Source organism: Oncorhynchus masou, unplaced genomic scaffold, assembly GCF_036934945.1.
Source record: "Oncorhynchus masou masou isolate Uvic2021 unplaced genomic scaffold, UVic_Omas_1.1 unplaced_scaffold_634, whole genome shotgun sequence".
In the NCBI taxonomy this organism is placed as follows: Eukaryota; Metazoa; Chordata; class Actinopteri; order Salmoniformes; family Salmonidae; genus Oncorhynchus; species Oncorhynchus masou.
The window spans coordinates 74815-85000 of record NW_027012770.1 but is presented as its reverse complement, the minus strand read 5'-3'; the positions used below and the strand labels follow the sequence as shown (position 1 = coordinate 85000).

The 10186-nt window shown below is 53.0% G+C and overlaps 1 pseudogene; it reads left to right on the top strand.

The window, feature by feature from the left end:
* The window catches only part of LOC135536564 (xylosyl- and glucuronyltransferase LARGE1-like), a 240568-nt pseudogene that overhangs the window by 212432 nt on the left and 17950 nt on the right, over positions 1-10186 (top strand).

Here is a 10186-nt window from a genome sequence, read left to right as displayed (position 1 = left end):
ACCCTGTAGCCCTGTCAGTTAGCTCTGTGAGCTGAGGACCACATGGGAGTCTTTACCCTGTAGCCCTGTCAGTTAGCTCTGTGAGCTGAGGACCACATGACATGGGAGTCTTTACCCTGAGGACCAGTCCTGTCAGTTAGCTCTGTGAGCTGAGGACCACATGGGAGTCTTTACCCCTGTAGCTCCTGTCACATGTTAGCTCTGCTCTGGGGCTGAGGATCACATGGGAGTCTTTACCCTCTAGCCCTGTCAGTTAGCTCTGCCCTGAGCTGAGGACCACATGGGAGTCTTTACCCTGTAGCCCTGTCAGTTAGCTCTGAAGACCACATGGCTCTGTGAGCTGAGGACCATCCTGCCCTGACATTAGCCTCCAGTCATCCACATCTTTACCCTCTATTGATTTGGAACCACATGGGTCCATTTCTGGACCCATTCTAGAACCCTGTCAGGGAACACTGAGCCCTGTCAGTTAGCTATGAGGATCACATGGACCCCTCTAGCCCTGTTCTCTGTGAACACAGGGAACACTGAGGTCCATATGGACCCATTCTAGAACACAGGGAACACTGAGGTCCATATGGACCCATTCTAGAACACAGGGAACACTGAGGTCCATACAGACCCATTCTAGAACACAGGAAACACTGAGGTCCATACAGACCCATTCTAGAACACAGGGAACACGGAGGTCCATACAGACCCATTCTAGAACACAGGGAACACTGAGGTCCATACAGACCCATTCTAGAACACAGGGAACACTGAGGTCCATATGGACCTATTCTAGAACACAGGGAACACTGAGGTCCATACAGACCCATTCTAGAACACAGGGAACACGGAGGTCCATACAGACCCATTCTAGAACACAGGGAACACGGAGGTCCATACAGACCCATTCTAGAACACAGGGAACACTGAGGTCCATATGGACAGACCCATTCTAGAACACAGGGAACACGCCATACAGACCCATTCTAGAACACAGGGAACACGGAGGTCCATACAGACCCATTCTAGAACACAGGGAACACGGAGGTCCATACAGACCCATTCTAGAACACAGGGAACACGGAGGTCCATACAGACCCATTCTAGAACACAGGGAACACTGAGGTCCATACAGACCCATTCTAGAACACAGGGAACACGGAGGTCCATACAGACCCATTCTAGAACACAGGGAACACTGTGGTCCATACAGACCCATTCTAGAACACAGGAACACGGAGGTCCATACAGACCCATTCTAAAACACAGGGAACACTGTGGTCCATACAGACCCATTCTAGAACACAGGGAACACTGAGGTCCATACAGACCCATTCTAGAACACAGGGAACACGGAGGTCCATACAGACCCATGAGGTCCATAGAACACAGGGAACACTGTGGTCCATACAGACCCATTCTAGAACACAGGGAACACTGTCCATATGGACCATTCTAGAACACAGACCCATTCCCATTCTAGAACACAGGGAACACAGAGGTCCATGACCCATTCTAGAACACAGGGAACACGGAGGTCCATATGGACCCATTCTAGAACACAGGGAACACGGAGGTCCATATGGACCCATTCTAGAACACAGGAACACTGTGGTCCATACAGACCCATTCTAGAACACAGGGAACACTGAGGTCCATACAGACCCATTCTAGAACACAGGGAACACAGAGGTCCATACAGACCCATTCTAGAACACAGGGAACACTGAGGTCCATACAGACCCATTCTAGAACACAGGGAACACTGAGGTCCATACAGACCCATTCTAGAACACAGGGAACACTGAGGTCCATACAGACCCATTCTAGAACACAGGGAACACTGAGGTCCATACAGACCCATTCTAGAACACAGGGAACACTGAGGTCCATACAGACCCATTCTAGAACACAGGGAACACTGAGGTCCATACAGACCCATTCTAGAACACAGGGAACACGGAGGTCCATACAGACCCATTCTAGAACACAGGGAACACGGAGGTCCATACAGACCCATTCTAGAACACAGGGAACACGGAGGTCCATACAGACCCATTCTAGAACACAGGGAACACTGAGGTCCATACAGACCCATTCTAGAACACAGGGAACACTGAGGTCCATACAGACCCATTCTAGAACACAGGGAACACGGAGGTCCATACAGACCCATTCTAGAACAACACTGAGGTCCATGTCAGAACACAGAAACACAGGTCCAAAGACCCATCTAGTGGCAGCCATGACACAGGGAACACACAGGTCACACAGACCCACACAGGAACACACCATATGACCCATTCTACACAGGGAATACAGGCCATATGGACTTCTACCCTCCAGCAGACCCATTCTTTCAGAACACCATTCCATTGTAATGAGGGACCCATTGTTCAGGGTTTCCATGACATGTCAGGGAGGTCAGGTGGAATCCACAGCAGAGGTTTCATTGATTCATTGGTCAATGTCAGCTGCACCCTTGCCTATTGGCACCTGATTTCATCTGTAAGAACCGAGCCATACAGACCCATAACAGTGGATCAGTGTGAAGGGATTGGATGATTGACCCAAATGGCGGTTGGATGAACACAGATTGAGATTACAGCGACAGAGATTAAGATCCTATGTTGAATACACTGACATTAAATATCTCTGTGCTGAATAATTCAATACTATAGGTCTGAGATAGTTTATTGATATATCTCCTCTACCTCTCTATTAAATATCTCTGTGCTGAATAATCTGTACTAGCTGATATAGTTTATTGATATATTTCCTCTCTTCTCTCTATCCTCTACCTCTCTATCTCCTCTTAGCCAGGAAGGAACGGACAGCACCAAGGTTATTTAGTTTACTATTGTCAGCTGTTGTAACCTGGCCTGGACACTCTGGCACTCTCTTCCCTCTCACTCCCCCCTCTCACTCCCTCTCTCTATCTCATCTCCTCTCACACACACACACACTCCACTCTCACGGCCTCTATCTCCTCTCTCCCTCCCCCTCTCACTCCCTTTAACTCTCTATCTCCTCCCTCTCCCCCTCTCTCTATCTCCTCTCTCCAGATTGAGATTCCCCTCTCACTCCCTCTCTCTATCTCCTGATATACTCTCTCTCTTCCCCTCTCACTCCCCCTGATCCCCCTCTCACTCCCAATCTCTCTGATCTCATCTCCTCTCTCACTCCCTCCCCTCTCACTCCATCCTCTCTCTATCTCCTCCCAGGAAGGAATCTCCCCCTCTCTTTATCTCAGCTCTCTGGCCCTCCCCTCTCACTCCCTGATCTCCTCTCCCTCCCCCTCTCCCTCCCCCTCTCTATCTCCTCTCTCTCTTCCCCTCTCACTCCCCCTCTCTCTCCCCTCTCACTCCCTCTCTCTATCGCCATCTCCTCTTTCTCTTCCTACTCTTCCTCCTCCTCTAACGGTGGTGTATCTCTCTCTCCTCTTCCTCCTCCTCTAATGGTGGTGTATCTCTCTCCTCTTCCTCCTCCTCTAACGGTGTGTCTCTCTCTCCTCTTCCTCCTCCTCTAACGGTGGTGTCTCTCCTCTTCCTCCTCCTCTAACGGTGGTGTCTCTCTCTCCTCTTCCTCCTCCTCTAACGGTGGTGTCTCTCTCTCCTCTTCCTCCTCCTCTAACGGTGGTGTATCTCTCTCCTCTTCCTCCTCCTCTAACGGTGGTGTCTCTCTCTCCTCTTCCTCCTCCTCTAACGGTGGTGTATCTCTCTCTCTTCCTCCTCCTCTAACGGTGGTGTATCTCTCTCCTCTTCCTCTAACGGTGGTGTCTCTCTCTCCTCTTCCTCCTCCTCTAACGGTGGTGTCTCTCCTCTTCCTCCTCCTCTAACGGTGGTGTCTCTCTCTCCTCTTCCTCCTCCTCTAACGGTGGTGTCTCTCTCCTCTTCCTCTTCCTCTAACGGTGGTGTCTCTCTCCTCTTCCTCCTCCTCTAACGGTGGTGTCTCTCTCTCCTCTTCCTCCTCCTCTAACGGTGGTGTCTCTCTCTCCTCTCCAGACTCCAGATGTTAGAGGCTATCTGTAAACACTGGGAAGGTCCTATTAGCCTGGCCCTGTCTCTCTCTCCTCTTCCTCCTCCTCTAACGGTGGTGTCTCTCTCTCCTCTTCCTCCTCCTCTAACGGTGGTGTCTCTCTCTCCTCTTCCTCCTCCTCTAACGGTGGTGTCTCTCTCTCCTCTCCAGACTCCAGATGTTAAAGGCTATCTGTAAACACTGGGAAGGTCCTATCAGCCTGGCTCTGTCTCTCTCTCCTCTTCCTCCTCCTCTAACGGTGGTGTCTCTCTCTCCTCTTCCTCCTCCTCTAACGGTGGTGTCTCTCCTCTTCCTCCTCCTCTAACGGTGGTGTCTCTCTCTCCTCTTCCTCCTCCTCTAACGGTGGTGTCTCTCTCCTCTTCCTCCTCCTCTAACGGTGGTGTCTCTCTCTCCTCTTCCTCCTCCTCTAACGGTGGTGTCTCTCTCTCCTCTTCCTCCTCCTCTAACGGTGGTGTCTCTCTCTCCTCTTCCTCCTCCTCTAACGGTGGTGTCTCTCTCTCCTCTCCAGACTCCAGATGTTAGAGGCTATCTGTAAACACTGGGAAGGTCCTATTAGCCTGGCCCTGTCTCTCTCTCCTCTTCCTCCTCCTCTAACGGTGGTGTCTCTCTCTCCTCCTCCTCTAACGGTGGTGTCTCTCTCTCCTCTCCAGACTCCAGATGTTAGAGGCTATCTGTAAACACTGGGAAGGTCCTATTAGCCTGGCCCTGTCTCCTCTCCTCCTCCTCCTCTAACGGTGGTGTCTCTCTCTCCTCTTCCTCCTCCTCTAACGGTGGTGTCTCTCTCTCCTCTTCCTCCTCCTCTAACGGTGGTGTCTCTCTCTCCTCTTCCTCCTCCTCTAACGGTGGTGTCTCTCTACCTCTTCCTCCTCCTCTAACGGTGGTGTCCTCTCTCCTCTTCCTCCTCCTCTAACGGTGGTGTCCTCTCTCCTCTTCCTCCTCCTCTAACGGTGGTGTCTCTCTCTCCTTCCTCCTCCTCTAACGGTGGTGTCTCTCTCCCTCTCCAGACTCCAGATGTTAGAGGCTATCTGTAAACACTGGGAAGGTCCTGTCAGCCTGGCCCTGTCTCTCTCTCCTCTTCCTCCTCCTCTAACGGTGGTGTCTCTCTCTCCTCTTCCTCCTCCTCTAACGCTCTCCTGTTCCTCCTCCTCTAACGGTGGTGTCTCTCTCTCCTCTCCAGACTGTGATGTTAGAGGATCACACTGGGAAGGTCCTATTAGCCTGGCCCTGTATCTCCTCCTCTTCCTCCTCCTCTAGGTGGTGTCTCTCTCTCCTCTTCCTCCTCCTCTAACGGTGGTGTCTCTGAGGATCAACATGGTGTATCTCTCTCCTCTTCCCTCCTCCCCTCTAACGGTGGTGTCTCCTCTCCTCTTCCTCCTCCTCTAACGGTGGTGTCTCTCTCTCCTCTTCCTCCTCCTCTAACGGTGGTGTCTCTCTCTCCTCTTCCTCCCTCCTCTAACGGTGGTGTCTCTCTGTCCTCTCCAGACTCCAGATGTTAGAGGCTATCTGTAAACACTGGGAAGGTCCATCAGCCTGGCTCTCTCTCTCCTCTTCCTCTAACGGTGTCTCTTACCCTCTTCCTCCTCCTCTAGTTAGCTCTGGTGGTGCTCTCTCTCCTCTTCCTCCTCCTCTAACGGTGGTGTCTCTCCTCTTCCTCCTCCTCTAACGGTGGTGTCTCTCTCTCCTCTTCCTCCTCCTCTAACGGTGGTGTCTCTCTCCTCTTCTTCCTCCTCCTCTAACGGTGGTGTCTCTCTCTCCTCTTCCTCCTCCTCTAACGGTGGTGTCTCTCTCTCCTCTTCCTCCTCCTCTAACGGTGGTGTCTCTCTCCCTCTCCAGACTCCAGATGTTAAAGGCTATCTGTAAACACTGGGAAGGTCCTGTCAGCCTGGCCCTGTATCTCCTCCTCTTCCTCCTCCTCTAACGGTGGTGTCTCTCTCTCCTCTTCCTCCTCCTCTAACGGTGGTGCTCTCTCCTCTTCCTCCTCCTCTAACGGTGGTGTCTCTCTCCCTCTTCCTCCTCCTCTAACGGGGTGTCTTTACCTCTTCCTCCTCCTCTAACGGTGGTGTCTCCTCTCAGTTCCTCCTCCTCTAACGGTGGTGTCTGAACGGACCACATCCTCTTCCTCCTCCTCTAACGGGAGTCTTTCTTCCTCCTCCTCTAACGGTGGTGTCTCCTCCTCTTCCTCCTCCTCTAACGGTGGTGTCTCTCTCCCTCTTCCTCCTCCTCTAACGGTGGTGTCTCTCATCTTCCTCCTCCTCTAACGGTGGTGTCTTTACCTCTTCCTCCTCCTCTAACGGTGGTGTCTCTCTCCTCTTCCTCCTCCTCTGACGGTGGTGTCTTTACCTCTTCCTCCTCCTCTAACGGTGTGTCCCTGTCTCCTCTTCCTCCTCCTCTAACGGTGGCTGAACGGTGGTGTCTCTCTCTCCTCCTCCTCTAACGGGAGTCTTCTACCTTCCTCCTCCTCTAACGGTGGTGTCTCCTCTCTTCCTCCTCCTCTAACGGTGGTGTCTCTCTCTCCTCTCCAGACTCCAGATGTTAGAGGCTATCTGTAAACACTGGGAAGGTCCTATTAGCCTGGCCCTGTCTCTCTCTCCTCCTCTTCCTCCTCCTCTAACGGTGGTGTCTCTCCCTCTTCCTCCTCCTCTAACGGTGGTGTCTCTTCTCCTCCTCTAGTCTCTCTCTCTTCCTCCTCCTCTAACGGTGGTGCTCTCTCTCCTCTTCACCTCCTCTAACGGTGGTGTCTCTCTCTCCTCTTCCTCCTCCTCTAACGGTGGTGTCCTCTCTCCTCTCCAGACTCCAGATGTTAGAGGCTATCTGTAAGCACTGAAGGACCTATTAGCCTGGCCCTGTATCTCTCTCCTCTTCCTCCTCTAACGGTGGTGTCTCCTCTCCTCCTCCTCTAACGGTGGTGTCTCTCTCCACTTCCTCCTCCTCTAACGGTGGTGTCTCTCTCTCCCTCTTCCTCCTCCTCTAACGGTGGTGTCTCTCTCTCCTCTTCCTCCTCCTCTAACGGTGGTGTCTCTCTCTCCTCTTCCTCCTCCTCTAACGGTGGTGTCTCTCCTCTTCCTCTAACGGTGGTGTCTCTCTCTCCTCTTCCTCCTCCTCTAACGGTGGTGTCTCTCTCCTCTTCCTCCTCCTCTAACGGTGGTGTCTCTCTCTCCTCTTCCTCCTCCTCTAACGGTGGTGTCTCTCTCCTCTTCCTCCTCCTCTAACGGTGGTGTCTCTCTCTCCTCTTCCTCCTCCTCTAACGGTGGTGTCTCTCTCTCCTCCTCCTCTAACGGTGGTGTCTCTCTCTCCTCTTCCTCCTCCTCTAACGGTGGTGTCTCTCCCTCTTCCTCCTCCTCTAACGGTGGTGTCTCTCTCCTCTTCCTCCTCCTCTAACGGTGGTGTCTCTCTCTCCTCTTCCTCCTCCTCTAACGGTGGTGTCTCTCTCTCCTCTCCTCCTCCTCTAACGGTGGTGTCCTCTCTCCTCTTCCTCCTCCTCTAACGGTGGTGTCTCTCCTCTTCCTCCTCCTCTAACGGTGGTGTCTCTCTCTCCCTCTTCCTCCTCCTCTAACGGTGGTGTCTCTCTCTCCTCTTCCTCCTCCTCTAACGAACGGTGGTGTCTCTCTCTCCTCTTCCTCCTCCTCTAACGGGGTGTCTCACTCTAACGGTGGTGTCTCTCTCTCCTCTCCAGACTCCAGATGTTAGAGGCTATCTGTAAACACTGGGGGTCCATTAGCCTGGCCCTGTCTCTCTTCTCTTCCTCCTCCTCTAACGGTGGTGTCTCTCTCTCCTCTTCCTCCTCCTCTAACGGTGGTGTCTCCAGTCTCCTCCTCCTCTAACGGTGGTGTCTCTCTCCCTCTTCCTCCTCCTCTAACGGTGGTGTCATAACGGTGGTGTCTCTCTCTCCTCTTCCTCCTCCTCTAACGGTGAACTCTCTCTCCTCTTCCTCCTCCTCTAACGGTGGTGTGTCCATTCCTCCTCCTCTAACGGTGGTGTATCCCATTCTAGAACCTCTAACGGTGGTGTCTCTCTCTCTCCTCTTCCTCCTCCTCCTCTAACGGTGGTGTCTCATCTCAGACCTCCTCCTCTAACGGTGGTGTCTCTCTCCCTCTTCCTCCTCCTCTAACGGTGGTGTGTCTCTCCTCTTCCTCCTCCTCTAACGGTGGTGTGTCTCTCCTCTTCCTCCTCCTCTAACGGTGGGATCTCTCTCCTCTTCCTCCTCCTCTAACGGTGGTGTCTCTCTCCCTCTTCCTCCTCCTCTAACGGTGGTGTCTCTCATTCTCAGACTCCAGATGTTAGAGGCTATCTGTACACTGGGAAGGTCCATTAGCCTGGCCCTGTCTCTTCTCTTCCTCCTCCTCTAACGGTGGTGTGTCTCTCCTCTTCCTCCTCCTCTAACGGTGGTGACCCATTCCTAGATCTCTAACGGTGGTGTCTCTCTCTCCTCTTCCTCCTCCTCTAACGGTGGTGTCTCTCTCTCCTCCTCCTCTAACGGGAACACTGGTGTCTCTATGGACCCATTTCTCCTCCTCTAACGGTGGTGTCTCTCTCTCCTCTTCCTCCTCCTCTAACGGTGGTGTCTCTCTCTCCTCTTCCTCCTCCTCTACGGAGGTGTCCATACCAGACTCCAGATGTTAGAGGCTATCTGTAAACACTGGGAAGGTCCATTAGCCTGGCCCTGTACTCTCCTCTTCCTCCTCCTCTAACGGTGGTGTCTCTCTCTCTCCTCCTCTAACGGTGGTGTCTCTCTCCCTCTTCCTCCTCCTCCTAACGGTGGTGTCCTCTCTCCTCTTCCTCCTCCTCTAACGGTGGTGTCTCTCTCTCCTCTTCCTCCTCCTCTAACGGTGGTGTCTCTCTCTCCTCTTCCTCCTCCTCTAACGGTGGTGTCTCTCCTCTTCCTCTAACGGTGGTGTCTCTCTCCTCTTCCTCCTCCTCTAGGTGGTGTCTCTCTCCTCTTCCTCCTCCTCTAACTGGTGTCCTCTATGGACCTCCTCCTCTAACACAGGTGTCTCAACGGTGAGTGTCTCATCTCCTCTTCCTCCTCCTCTAACGGTGGTGTCTCCCATCCTCTCCTCTAACGGGGTGTCAACTGGTGTCTCTCTCTCCTCTTCCTCCTCCTCTAACGGTGGTGTCTCTCTCTAGAACACCTCCTCTAACACTGAGGTCCTCCATAACGGTGGTGTCTCTCTTCTCTTCCTCCTCCTCTAACGGTGGTGTCTCTCTCCCCTCTTCCTCCTCCTCTAACGGTGGTGTCTCTCCTCTTCCTCCTCCTCTAACGGTGGTGTCTCTCTCTCCTCTTCCTCCTCCTCTAACGGTGGTGTCTCTCTCCTTCTTCCTCCTCCTCTAACGGTGGTGTCTCTCTCCATACTCCTCCAACGGTGGTGTCTCTCTCTCCTCTTCCTCCTCATCTAACGGTCCTCTACAGACTCTCATCTTCCTCCTCCTCTAACGGTGGTGTCTCTCCTCCTCTTCCTCCTCCTCTAACGGTGGTGTCTCTCTCTCCCTCTTCCTCTTCCTCTAACGGTGGTGTCTCTCTCTCCTCTTCCTCCTCCTCTAACGGTGGTGTCTCTCATCCTCAACGACCCATTCCTCCTCTAACGGTGGTGTCTCTCTCTCCTTTCCTCCTCCTCTAACGGTGGTGTCTCTCTCTCCTCTTCCTCCTCCTCTAACGGTGGTGTCAGACTCCAGATGTTAGAGGCTACTGGGAACACTGGGAGGTCCATTAGCCTGGCCCTGTCTCATTCTAGAACACCTCCTCTAGGGGTGTCACTGAACGGTGGTGTCCCTCCTCCTCCTCTAACGGACCCATTCTCCTCCACTAACGGTGGTGTCTCACTGAGGTCTTCCTCCTCCTCTAACGGTGGTGTCTCCATTCTAGAACACCTCTAACGGTGGTGTCTCTCTCCCTCTTCCTCCTCCTCTAACGGTGAGTGTCTCATAACGGTGGTGTACCCTCCTCTTCCTCCTCCTCTAACGGTGAACACTCTTCCTCCTCCATAACCTCTCATCCTCTTCCTCCTCCTCTAACGGTGGTGTCTCTCTCTCTCTTCCTCCTCCTCTAACGGTGGTGTGTCTCTCCTCTTCCTCCTCCTCTAACGGTGATCACAACGGTGAACACTGAGGTCCATGGTGTCTCAGACTCCAGATGTTAGAGGCTATCTGGGAACACTGGGAA